At 38.2% G+C, this 13543-nt stretch overlaps 1 protein-coding gene and 1 pseudogene across 1 annotated transcript in view; both read left to right on the top strand.

The window, feature by feature from the left end:
* NKAIN2 (sodium/potassium transporting ATPase interacting 2) overlaps positions 1-13543 on the top strand; it is an 887037-nt gene that overhangs the window by 186033 nt on the left and 687461 nt on the right. The gene's annotated exons all lie outside the window — the stretch shown is intronic.
* Positions 2628-5274, top strand: LOC119044978 (serine/threonine-protein kinase D3-like; annotated as a pseudogene).

Genomic DNA, 13543 nt, shown 5'->3' with positions numbered 1-13543 from the left:
ATGGGGATCTAGACCTCCACCTGCAGTGATGTTTATTGTAAGGAAGCTGGCCAGACTGATGGAAGGGCGGATGATTTTAACCAACCGCTTATATTGAGCACCTCTTGATACGCCAATGAAATACGACTTTTTACATGAATTATACTCTCAGGTGTAGACTTTGACATCCAAAGTCCTTAGTTTTATTGTCCTTGGGTCACATCAAATGTTAACCACTACTCGAATTTAGATTAGAGTTAATTAAAATATACAGATATGAGTTTAAATCTATTTTTATCAATTTGTGATTAGTTAGTTGATCAGAGTATCAATCTATTGGGTCATGACCACCTTTTAAAAATTAAAAGTAAAGATCAAAATAGAACAAAATAGGAATTTTTGGAATAAAATATTTAACAAGTGTAGGGACTGCTTTGTGAAACTTTAGTTTCAAGTTGTAAAAATCTTATTTGTGATAAATTATATTTTTGGTGGGCTACTGTTAAAAATGCTGTGAAAGCTGCTATTTTTTTAAAGTGAGTATTTTATTCTCTTTGTTATTGGCACCACTGCTAGTTGGAGCTTAGTAAATACTCATATTTCACCAGAGTTATTTTACATGTTTTTAAAAGTTAGATTAGAGTGTGTTTATATTATGTCTATAAGTTTTTAAACAAAAAGCATATCTGGTTTTGTTGTGGAATAAATGGAAAATAGAATTTACTTAACAAAATTATATTTTAAAGCACTTCTGCTAGAATGCACCTGTTCTCTTTTTCTCTGTCCCTCACTGTTCCTGTTCCTCTTTCCCTTCCCTCTCTCCTTTTTTCTTACTAATAATTATTGAGTGCTAAGCACTTTCTATATATTATTTCATTTAATGCTCTCCTCCTGAGGCATTTAATATTGTCCAGGTTATGCAGGTGGGATCATTAGGACTGAGAGATTTAATAGTATCATTCCCAAGGTCACCAGTTAGTACATAAACCATGCAGTTCAACTCCAGAGCCTGTTATTTTCATTGACAATTTTTTTCACACTCAAAAGACCAAATGGGATGATCATTGTATCAATGCCTTTTGTATCTGTTTGCCCTGAACACAGCGAACATTAGGAAGGGAAGCACTGGAGTGTGTCTCCATTCACTTAGCTGTACTATACTCTGCCAGCTCCATAGCCTCGTGTCTCTGGGGCTGTGTTTGAGTTTGGGGATTACAGGTGCAAAGACAAAGAAATGAACAGGAAAAGAGTACTGAAAGCAAGTTGTGCACCTATTAATTGAAGAAAGACCAAATAGACAATGGCATATAAGACCATGTCCTCTTTAAAGCCCACAATTTCTTGTTGGTCTTGCTCACTCTGCAATGACCCAGTAAGACCAGGGCAGAGGGTACAGTCAGGAGACAGAATATCAGGGTTTGATGTTTTTTTGTTTGTTTGTTTTTGTCTTATTTTTTTTATTTGAGCACTCCAATTGCTCTGCTTTGGTCAGATATTTTCAGTGGTGTCAAAAAGGAGAATGTGCTCTTTAATTTCACCGGTTTTTATCTGTCTTTGCACTCCCACCCTGCCAGTCAGAGTATATTTATTTATATTTTCGTAAGAACTAAAGAGTGGAACTGTTATACAAACCAAACCAAATGCAAACACTTTTGTTCAAAGGGAAACAGATAATCTTAGGTCTGAACATCTTTTATAAAGAGACATAACTGTATATTATGTACATCTCTTTGTAAAATGTTGGAAAATTATTAGTTCAATAAATATGTAAATGCGAAATGCATTGTTGTGTCTTTTATTCCCTAAAGAATCGGTTTGCCCAGGGAGCCCCTTGGGCAAGAGATGAAGTGGCATTTGTGAGGCAGTTCCAAGAGAATCAGAACAAACCCCATTATGTAGCCTTTAAGAAGACCAGCTCAAAATTAGCAATTTAGAAGTAGCAGGGACTGTGGCAAAGCATGATCGCTTGGATAAGAGTTCATAAAAACTTGTGCTGATCCCTTAGATTCCAAAGGAGGCATTCAATAACTAGAAATTGGGTCAAGCTTTTAAATATCATGTTTGTCATCCTCAAATGTGACCCTAATCTTTGTACTTCATAATGGAAATATTTACCCCCCTTAAAAATGAAAGTGTGGACATTTGAGAAAGTATCCCATCAAGTCACTGAACCAAAGGATAAACACTGAATAGATCAATGCTAAACACCTGTGTTTTTTTTTAACTGGGAGGATTTCATCCTGACAAAAAACAACTTTTATTCAGTATGTATTTTCTTAAATTAAAAGAGAGAGACAAGAATAAAACTTAAGAGGAAATAAATGAAGAAGTTTAGAAAAATAAGCAATGTCCACTCTTTTCTGATGAGGATAATTCAGTGATGTTAAATCCTTTCCAAATCTCTGGTTGTGGTCCTAAAGCCAAGACTCTTTTTTGATGGGACTGATAATAAAGGAAGTAGGACCTTTTGTGAATTCATTTCACAGTTGTAGAACTTGCAGTCATCAGCACGAGTAGCTTAAAAGAGGAAATAAGTTTTCAATTAAATCTAAAAGTATAGTCATTCTTGTCCTGCTAAGATTTTAAAAGCCTGTTCATAGCCATTGAAAAAGAATTGACAACTATTTTAAAAGATTAAAGAAAGGCAGATGTCTGCAAACAATTCCCCTCCATCAGCCCAGAAGTCTGTATTACCTGCAACTCTATTTGCTGTGCTTCCAAGTCCTTCTTCATGTTCAAGTCCTAAGACAGGACTCTCTGCCCGACTCTCTAATGGAAGCTTCAGTGCACCCTCGCTCAACAACTCCAGAGGTTCAGTGCACACAGTTTCATTTCTGCTGCAGATTGGCCTTACATGAGAGAGTGTTACCATCAAAGCTCAGGAACTCTCTTTATCTGCTGTCAAGGATCTCATGTGCTCCATTGTTTATCAGAAGTTTTCAGAGTGTGGATTCTTTGGCATGTATGACAAAATTCTTCTCTTTCGCCATGACATGAACTCAGAAAATATTTTGCAGTTGATGACCTCAGCAGATGAGATACATGAAGAAGACCTAGTAGAAGTTGTTCTTTCAGCTTTGGCCACAGTAGAAGATTTCCAGATTCATCCCCAGACTCTCTATGTGCATTCTTACAAAGCTCCTACGTTTTGTGACGATTGTGGTGAGATGCTCTGGGGACTGGTACATCAGGGACTGAAATGTGAAGGCTGTGGATTAAATTATCGTAAACGATGTGCCTTCAAGATTCCAAATAACTGCAGTGGAGTGAAAAAGAGGCGTTTGTCAAATGTGTCTCTGCCAGGACCTGGTCTCTCAGTCACAAGACCCCTGCAAACTGAATATATAGCTCTTCCCACTGAAGAGTCGCATGTTCACCAAGAACCAAGTAAGAGAATTCCTTCTTGGAGTGGTCACCCGATCTGGATGGAAAAGGTGGTAATGTGCAGAATAAAAGTTCCGCACACATTTGCTGTTCACTCTTACACCCGTCCCACAATATGTCAGTACTGCAAGCGGTTACTGAAAGGCCTCTTTCACCAAGGAATGCAGTGTAAAGATTGCAAATTCAACTGCCATAAATGCTGTGCATCAAAAGTGCCAAGAGACTGCCTTGCAGAGGTTACTTTCAATGGAGAACCTTCCAGTCTGGGAACAGGTACAGATATGCCGATGGTATTGACAGTAGTGACATGAACAGTGATGGCAGTAGGGGCTTGGACAACACAGAAGAACCGTCTCCCCCAGAAGATAAAATGTTCTTCCTGGATCCATCCGATCTTGATGTGGAAAGAGATGAAGATGCTGTTAAAACAATTAGTCCTTCCACAAGCAATAATATTCCACTGATGAGGGTCATACAGTCCATCAAGCACACAAAGAGGAGCAGCACTATGGTGAAGGAAGGATGGATGGTCCATTACACCTGCAGGGACACTTTGAGGAAGAGGCATTATTGGAGACTTGACAGCAAATGTCTAACATTGTTTCAAAACAAATCTGGATCAAAGTATTGTAAGGAAATTACACTTTCAGAAATTCTCCGAATATCCTTGCCACAAGATCTCACAAGCATTTCACCAGGCAGCAACCCACACTGTTTTGAAATCATCACTGATACTATGGTATACTTTGTTGGTGAGAACATTGAAGATAGCTCTCACAGTCCTGTTCTTGCTGCCACTGGAGTTGGACTTGACGTAGCACAGAGCTGGGAAAAAGCAGTTCACCAAGCTCTCATGCCTGTTACCCCTCAAGCCAGTGTCTGCACTTCTCCAGGGCAAGGGAAGATCGCAAAGATTTTTCTACCAGTATCTCTGTATCCAACTGTCAAATCCAGGAGAATGTGGACATTGGTATTGTTTACCAGATCTTTGCAGATGAGGTGCTTGGTTCAGGCCAGTTTGGTATTGTTTACAGAGGAAAACATAGAAAAACTGGAAAGGATGTGGCTATTAAAGTAATTGATAAGATGAGATTTCCTACAAAACAGGAAAGTCAACTCAGTAATGAAGTGGAATTTTTTACAGAATTTGCACCATCCTGGGATTGTAAACCTGGAATGTATGCTTGAAACCCCAGAATGAATTTTTGTAGTAATGGAAAAGCTGCATGGAGATATGTTGGAAATGATTCTGTCCAGTGAGAAAAGTTGACTTCCAGAACGAATTACTAAATTCATGGTGACACAGATACTTGTTGCTTTGAGAACATTGTGCACTGTGATTTAAAGCCAGAAAATGTGCTACTCGCATCAACAGAGCCGTTTCCTTAGGTGAAGCTCTGTGACTTTGGTTTTGCATCATTGGTGAAAAGTCATTCCGGAGGTCTGTGGTGGGAACGCCAGTGTACTTAGCCCCCGAAGTTCTCAGAAGCAAAGGTTGCAACTGTTCTCCAGATATGTGGTCAGTGGGCGTCATTGTCTATGTGAGTCTCAGTGGCATGTTGCCCTTTAATGAAGATGAAGATGTAAATGACCAAATTCAAAATGCCACGTTTATGTACCCACCAAATCAATGGAAAGAAATTTCTGGTGAAACAACTAATTTGGTAAACAACCTACTTCAAGTGAAGATGAGGAAACATTACAGTGTGGACGAATCTCTTAGTCATCCCTGGTTACAGGACTACCAGATGTGGCTTGACCTTCGAGAATTTGAAACTCGCATCGGAGAATGTTACATTACACATGAAAGTTGATGCCCACTGGGAAATACATGCGTACACACACAACCTTGAATACCCAAAGCACTTCATCATGGCTCCCAATCCAGATGATATGGAAGAAGATCCTTAATTATCAATGACCTAAGAACTTCAGTAAGGAAGCATTTCATTTTATGGGCTGATATTTTGTTGCACAACTGCTGTTGGAGGTCATCATTTGCAAGGATGCAAAGGCATGAGGAAATATGATAAGGAATCGGTGACATCAATACTGTAGTTCTTAAGCAGGCACAAGAGTGGAAAGTAATAAAATCGCATAATGGAACCAAAACAAAAAACAAAAACAAAGATAAATGGCTGTTGGCAACTGATGACATATTCAGACTGACACCTGACCAATCAGATCAGGTAAACCCCTTAGTGCAGCCCAGGTGAACTGTAGCACTGTTGATACACAGGCAAACCCTCTGAGGGGCCAATATGTGTGACTGAAGAAACCGGCATGTTGCTAATATCTGTGGTCATTCTCTGACAAGCTGTGATAGGCCTCCCATGAGGTTTGGGCATGTGCTTTTGAAGATGCTTTTCCATATTTCCCATAGGAAAGAACTTTTTTTATTAAATTAAAAGCACATAGAGTACTGGGATCTGTTTGGTATGTCAAAATACTGATCATCATAAATTTACACTGAACAGTTGTAATCCTGAAATCCCAACTTTGGTCTGTCCCTTCTCTGGTCGGTAAATTCAAGGTGCCTGTTCCTCATATTCCTGCTTTCCATCTCTTCTGCCTCTGTCTCTCTGGCCTTCTCTTTTCTCCCTGTCTGTCTTTCTCCATCTGTCTGTCTCTATGTCTTTATCTCTTTGCTCAATATGTCTCTTATTTTGTCTCTGTTTTTTTCCATGCCTCTCTCTTTTTCTCTCTGCCTCTGCCTCTTTGTTTCCTCTCTTCCTCCGAAGAAGGCTGTCCAATCTACATATTTGTCCACCTAGCTGCCTCATATTTATAACTGATACCGAGAATGTATGTTTTGTAAGCATGATGGGTAAGTAGTAATCAGAGCTGATTATTGCATTCTCAGGAAGTTCTAAGTCTTGAGGGGTCTGCTTTATGGCTTACCTTACCAAGAACAGGGCACCCCCCATGCACACACAGCAGTAATGCTGGGTGGCGGGCAGCTGGGTGGCAGGCAGCTGGGTGGCAGCCTCAGAGGGACCAGCCTCTGCTGTCACTCCCCACGCTGCAGTGCCCTGTCCCTCTTCCTCAACGTTGAACCCTGTTCTTTTACAAAATGGTAATTCTGACTTTCACTGCTTGTGTTTCCGCACTTGCCTTCGTACCTCTGAAAACAGAAATTAACTTCTGGGTAGGTGTAGTCACTTTATATGCAGAGTTTTTGTAACTCTGAAGTAAATTATTTTGAATTTTATAAAAACAAGCAGTAGGAACATTGTGAATGAATCAGGGCAATGAACGGTACTGAGTAGTTTTTAAAAGCTCCCCACTGGGTTTTGGAAAGTGTCTGTTTTGTTGTGGTCTCACTCCCTTCTTTCCCCCCACCCCCGGTCCTCTCTGGCACCCTCCCTCACTCACACAGGGAGTGTTTGTCCATAAATCTTAAACTCTGTTTTTGGTAACAGTTGTCCTAACAAATAGGCACATGTAATTCGTAGGGGGATGGTGTGCCTTTTATTTTTCTCCCCAATATTCAAGACTTTAATTTTAGAGTTTTAGTAGTACTCTATAAAAGTATACTCATTCAGTTTTTATTATTGTCTAAGGGCATCACTCAAACTGTGATTCGTGGACATCTCGAGGAGTCAGGAAGGTCAAACTGTTTTTCTAATAATACTGGGACATTATTTACCTCATCACTTGGTTGACATTTGCGCTGATGGTGCAAAAAGTAATGGTGTTACAGTCACCGTAGCGTGGCTCAGGGCAGTGGCACCAAACTGTATGGCCATTGTCTTCCTCACTCCCATGCACTCCCAGTATAAAATGAGCAAACACACATCATCCTCAAATCTGTGATGAAGCCGTAGAAACTATGAACTCTGTGAATTCCCCACGTTTGAGTGTGCACAGCACCCTTGCTGCACGCTGGAGTGGGATCGTCCTCTGGAGGAGGAGTGAGCTGAACCACATGCCTTTTCCCACGTTTAACACCATTTTTACTTGAAAAACAATTGACAGAAAAACTATGGATACTTAGCCTTAGGTATTTTCAGACATTTTCTTGAAAATGGACAAAGTGAGATTGTCACTTCAAGAAAGACAACTAACAGTATTTTTTGTCAATGATAATATCTGAGTTTTCATTTTTTTGAAAAGTTTCAGAAAACGTGTCTCTGGCAGTGTGAGTTTGTCAGCCTTGCAGTACTTGGAGACTTTTTTTATGCAATGGATGGTTGATATTGATGAATGAGTTTTAAATATTAGTTAATGCAAATAATTAACTTTTGGAAAATCTGAATCAGCAAACCATTATTTTCAAATTACCAGTGCAGGATATTACAAAATTACTCATGAGCAAAAATCCATTCAAAGAGCAAGATACACCAGTTGATTTTAATGAAGGAAAATATGAAAATGTTATTGACATAATTTCAGGTCCACATAGCAACTTAACTTTTAAAAGACTATGACTTTCACCTTTAGGTGTAGTATCAAAGAACATTGAAAAGCTATTCTATTACTTCCCCCTTTCCAATTACATATCTGTATGAAACTAGATTTTGTACATATTCTTCAACCAAAATGGCATGTGTGGTAAATAACCAATATCACAACAAGACTTTCATTAAAGCCTACCATTTTAAGATACATAAAAAATGTAAAAATAACAATGGTGTAACTTTTTAAAATTTTGTAAATTAGTTCTTTTTTATAAGTAGATGTAAATTAAAACAGGTTTATTTTGTTATTTTAAAATGAATGCATATTTAAATTTTTCTAACTTCTGACATAAGTCAGTATTGTTTTAATACTGCAAATGAGTTCTGAGGCCAAATAATTTTGACAACAACTGATCTAACCCATCCATATTGAAGTAATTGATTTTTATAAAAATATGCAGAATTATAAAGGATCATAATGGAGGTTACTTAATTAGCAAAGAAATTAAATTGATTTAACAGAATATATAAAAAGTCAGGCAACCTTCTTTTTTTTAAATTTTTTATTGATTATGCTGTTACAGTTGTTCTATTCCCCCTTTCATTCCCCTCCACCCTACCCCCCATCCCCACCATTACCCCCCCCTTTAGTTTATGACCATGTGTCTCAAGTCCTTTAGATTCTATAGGACCCTAAGGGGCCAGCACTCACCTGCAAGTGCTGTCTGTCAATGAAGAGAAACACGGACTGGTTTGGATTGTTGACAACAATTCCAGTCTTGTCCTTGCGGCTCAGTACGTGCAGAAACTGTTTCTTGTAGTCACCATGATGAAATTCAAACTTAGCCTAGTAAGAAACACAAATATGTACATGTGACCACAAACATGTCACGTGTTGCGAAACACCTACTGAGCGCAGGTGCACGCGGCCGAGCAGCACAACTTAGTTTCCAGTGCCCGGTCAGGACGCGCAGCCGGTGGCTACCACTATAGAAAGTAGTATCTTGCCATAGTCTATGTGAAATCTCTTGAAAAATTCCATCATCATCCAAGGTACAGCGTTGGCCTCTCCATGCTAATTCTTCCTTTCATACTGAAGTCAGAGTATGTCAAATACAATTGGCATCTGAAGGATACCGGGGTCTTTCATATGATTATTCCAAGTTTTGATTTATCCTTTTAATAACAGGGCCCAAACTACAAAATCTATTCCTTTTAAATTTTAAGGAAGTTCAGTTTCTTTGGTGAGAAAGAGACATTTCCCTTTGAACAGGGTGGACCACTCTTACTTCCAACAGAGAGGTTGCTGTCTGAAGAACTGAAGCAATCAAAGTGACCTCGGAAGATGACATTACTCTCCCCGGAGTACAGATCAAAGTACCCTGGGCATTTTTTTTACTGACTGGGGTCTAACCTGCTCTTAGTACTAGTGGTCAGTTCCAGTAAAGAAAAGTGCGAAATAGTAACTACATGATCCTCACTCAGTAATTTGCAGCTATGTGTGGGTGCATTTTTATACTTTTTCCTCTATAGTTTAATGTTGTAAGTAACATGATTATTTTGTATGCTTTCATTGTAAATTTAAAAGATGATCCCTGGGCCATCTCGAGGAAGTGGGGGATGTCACACTAGATGCCTTTAGAGGCATATTTCCCCTCTAGTGTCAATGCTAAGAGTGGAACCTATGCTCAGACATTAGTTCTATCACTCATTCATAGAACTGATGAGTTGCTTATCAACCTCATTTGGAAAATAGGATGACCGTAGTTTGTATATAAAAATAGTTCTGTGAAAGTTCTGGTGTATGTGTGTGTGCTTATATTACTGAATGGAACATACTAAGTGATCAATCAAATAGTTATTATAGTTATTCTTACAGTGGAACACTTACAATGATACTTTCTGTTTTTTAGAGTTTGTATTTAAAAAAATGATAAGATGGAAACTGGCTGGACTATTTTTTTCTGTTTACTTTCATACAATTTTTAATCTCCAGAAAGATATGTTCTTTTTTTATTGATCTACCCACTGATAAATTTTTAAGTAGTAATCCCTAATCACTATCTCCACTTTTTTTCTTAAGACCGTCTGATTGATCAAACCCTTTTTGACCAGATTCACATGCAGGGCTGGGCAGCAGCTTCTCTCACTAAGTTCTGTAATGTCCACCTCTTTGCTGAATCTGAACACTGCTTTCATTTGGATCACAAACTGTTGGCTTCCAGATGGATCCCACCATTGTTAACAGTCTTCCACCTTTGGTTCTCCTGTGTCTCTGGTGCTCTTAGCATTGGATAGAGTCTTTTTCCACACACATTCACCCGGCCTTGATGGGAGTTTCTAAAGGCCCAACTGAAGCCGTCTTTGATTTCTGTTTTATACATTCTGACCCAGTGATACTGTGCATCCTTCTATTTGGAACTATTATAGTAAAAGTGTTTGCTGTCCAATCTACATTTCCTGTCCCAAATTTATTTTTTTTACTTTATTTTTATTGTTGACTCTATTACAGATGCCCTCATTTTCCTTCATTTTGTTTTCCTCCATCCTGCTTCCATACCTGGCCATCACCACACTGTTGTCTGTGTTTATGGGTTATGCATGTGTGTTCTTTGGCTAATCCCTTCAAGCCCTAGATTAATATCTCCAATTGACTGCTAGTCTCTATCTGAATATCTTCCATTTACCTCATGGTCAATGTGTCTAAACCTAAATCATCATCTTCCTTCCACAAACTGGTTTTATGTCTCAGTCTCAGTGGCATCATGATACTGAGCTTCCCTTTCTTGGCTCACCTTTTAGCCAACACCCTTCAAGTACCCTCACATTTAATGACTGATTCTTAGAGACTGAATCCTTACACTTTACAGGCATGTACCCACAATCTCCCCCTCCTTTTCCATTAGCCCTGCTTAGCTTAGGCCTTTACCAAACTTTATAATTAAAGAACTATTAATAACAACAAAACAAACAAGCAAGCAAAATATAACCAAAGACACTGAAATAGAGGCAGACAGTGACCAGAGGGGAGAGGGGAGGGAATTTCAGGGGAAAAGAAGAAGGGTTTACAGAAACTAGTATGTCCTTTACACATAGACAACAACTAAGGGGGGTAGAAATAGGAGGGAGGTGGGGAGCCCTGGGTGGGGTGGGCTGGGATGGGAGTAAAAGACAGAAAAATGTACTTGAACAATTAAATAAATATATAAATAAATATTAATAACTAATATGTTCCCAGCACCATGCTCCTGTCATTCAAGTTCAAAATCCGCACCATTTGCTTCACAGTCTGTTTCCTAGTGGTCTGATGAGGTCACTCGAATTTTAGCAGTCGCAGTTGGCTCCCCACTGTGCTCACAGGAGAGAGTTCAGACTTGCCGCAGTTTGTATGACAGTCTGAGTCTTCGTTTATCTGATCAGCTTTATCAACTACTTTTCCTTCTATTCACACAGGCATTTTTTCTTTCTGTATTAAAAAAAAAATTGAACCATAACTGACGTGAAATAAAATGCACATAGTTCAAGTATACTTTATGATAAGTTTGGGCATATGTATACAGCAGGGATCCATGACCACAAGCAAGATGAGGGGTATATCCATCATTTTTAAGCATTCCTTTTTGTCCCATTGTTTTCCTATCTTCTTATCTCTTCAAACCTAATCTTGTATAACAATTGATATCTTTTGTGCTCTTATAGATTAGCTTTCTTTTTCTAGAATTTTATGTAATTGGAATCATGTAGTTTTACTTGTTCTTTGTCTTTTTCACTCAGCATAATGATTTGAGAGTCATTCTGATACTGTTGTACATATGAATAGTTCATTGCTTTTCACTGAAATAATGTGATATTTATGGACATACTGCCGTTGGTCTGTCCTCCCACATGTTGATGGACATTTGGATTGTTTCCAGTTTGATTTCAAAATATAATCTTCTGTGAGTATTCATGTTAACATTTTGGAGTCAAATATCTTAAATTTTTGTTTTAGAGTATATATTTACATAAAATGAAGTTTTAGTATGACAGTTGAGCAACCTATCATCAACATTTTCCGTCATTATTTTGAAAAACCTCACACATATTATTGAACTATATAAACATTTCATTGTTTAACATACCTCCTACTCATTTTCATTATTTTTGATTTTTTAAATATTCCTTAAATCAGTAGTCTCATGTGCATACGTTTTTACATTTTATCTGATCATTATAATAAACTTTTTACAGGTACATTTCCTATTCCAATGGGGTACGAAATATGAAGAACTGGAATTCATGTGACCAGATTTTCTCCAAGGACTTGTTAATGCAGACCATGAATGGCAGGGAATGCAGGGCATTTCTCCCATTGTCTGTGCCAACAGAACACATATTGTGCTTGGGTTTGGACAGCTCGGGCAAAGCATGTTTTCCTTTTTTTACGGGTAAATCTGATTGGTATAAGCCAACCATGGTTAATTCTCTTTCCCCAGTCAGTGAATTTCTTAGCAATAGGACTATATTTTAATTTTGGCCAAAATCTTTCTTTAGAAAGGTTTCTTTGCCCTGGCTGGTGTGGTTCAGTGGGTTGAGCACCAGCCTGTGAACCAAAGGGTTGCCAGTTTGATTCCCAGTCAGGGCACAGGCCTGGGTTGCAGACCAGATCTCCGGTTGTGGGTGTGCAAGAGGCAACCACACATCATTTCTCTCTCTTTTTCTCTCTCCCTTCCCCTTTCTCTAAAAATAAATAAATGAAATCTTAAAAAGAAAAGGTTTCTTTGCTTCTCTTACCCTCCCTAAATTATATTTATCAGTATTTCTGATCATTTTTATAGGGTCTTTAGTTTTAATTCCTCATTTCTTTCAATTCTAAATTGAGTCATGGCTTCTTAAATCCCATTGCCATGAGTGAGTAACACAGTGTGCCTCATGCCTGAGAGGATCTTACTGGATCATTTCATAGTTCATTAAGAGAACCACATTTTAAATGGTTCAGAGGAGAATAAAAACCATCATGAGGTGCTGCAAAGCTGTTCTGTATGTTTAGCATAACTACTCAGGCCTCCGGTTGGCCATAAAATCATTAGCTGTGACTGGGTCATTAGTAATAACAACATCTCCTTTTAGTTACATCAGTCTAAAGAAGTTCTGTTCATTTTACTTTGTGCATCTTATATAGTCAGTATTTATAAGTTCTTTTCCTGGCAAAATACTGTTCTAGTTTTGCTTTTAATCATCCTATTAAGTGCACTGGGGGGTATTCCACCACCTATAATGACAAGAATGATGCACTGGTATGATTACTGGATTTATCTCCTGTAACACACCTGACACCACGCATGCAGCTCTCCCTCTCCCTCCCCATGTACAGTTAATCCGTGTGCACTGCTGAAGTTCCCATCATCCACATTTTGTATATTTCTAGTCAATTATACAATAAATCTAAGATTTTTTTCTTTCAATCAAATATTTTCAATTTTGATCTGTGGATTCAGTGATCAAATTATAGAACAAGTTTCACAATTTAAAAAGTTGCATGAAAACTACTTAGATCTTTTTCAGTGTTTACATTTTAAATTTTGTGACAAAAAACTCAAGGCACCAGTATTATCTAGCAATTAAGACATGGAGTAAAAACTGCCAATGTAAGTCATGTGTGCCAAAGAAACCAAGTATTATTTTATAGTTATTAATGAGGGTAAAGGAATCATGGTCAGGTTTTGTTGTAAAACTTGCAAATTTAACCACCAAGGGAATTTGTTAAAGCCTCAAGAAAATGTAATGTCAAGAACTGGTTA

Source organism: Artibeus jamaicensis, unplaced genomic scaffold (assembly GCF_021234435.1).
Source record: "Artibeus jamaicensis isolate MK-2021 breed Jamaican fruit bat unplaced genomic scaffold, CSHL_Jam_final contig_387, whole genome shotgun sequence".
NCBI lineage: Eukaryota > Metazoa > Chordata > Mammalia > Chiroptera > Phyllostomidae > Artibeus > Artibeus jamaicensis.
This window is presented reverse-complemented; position numbering and strand designations above follow the sequence as displayed.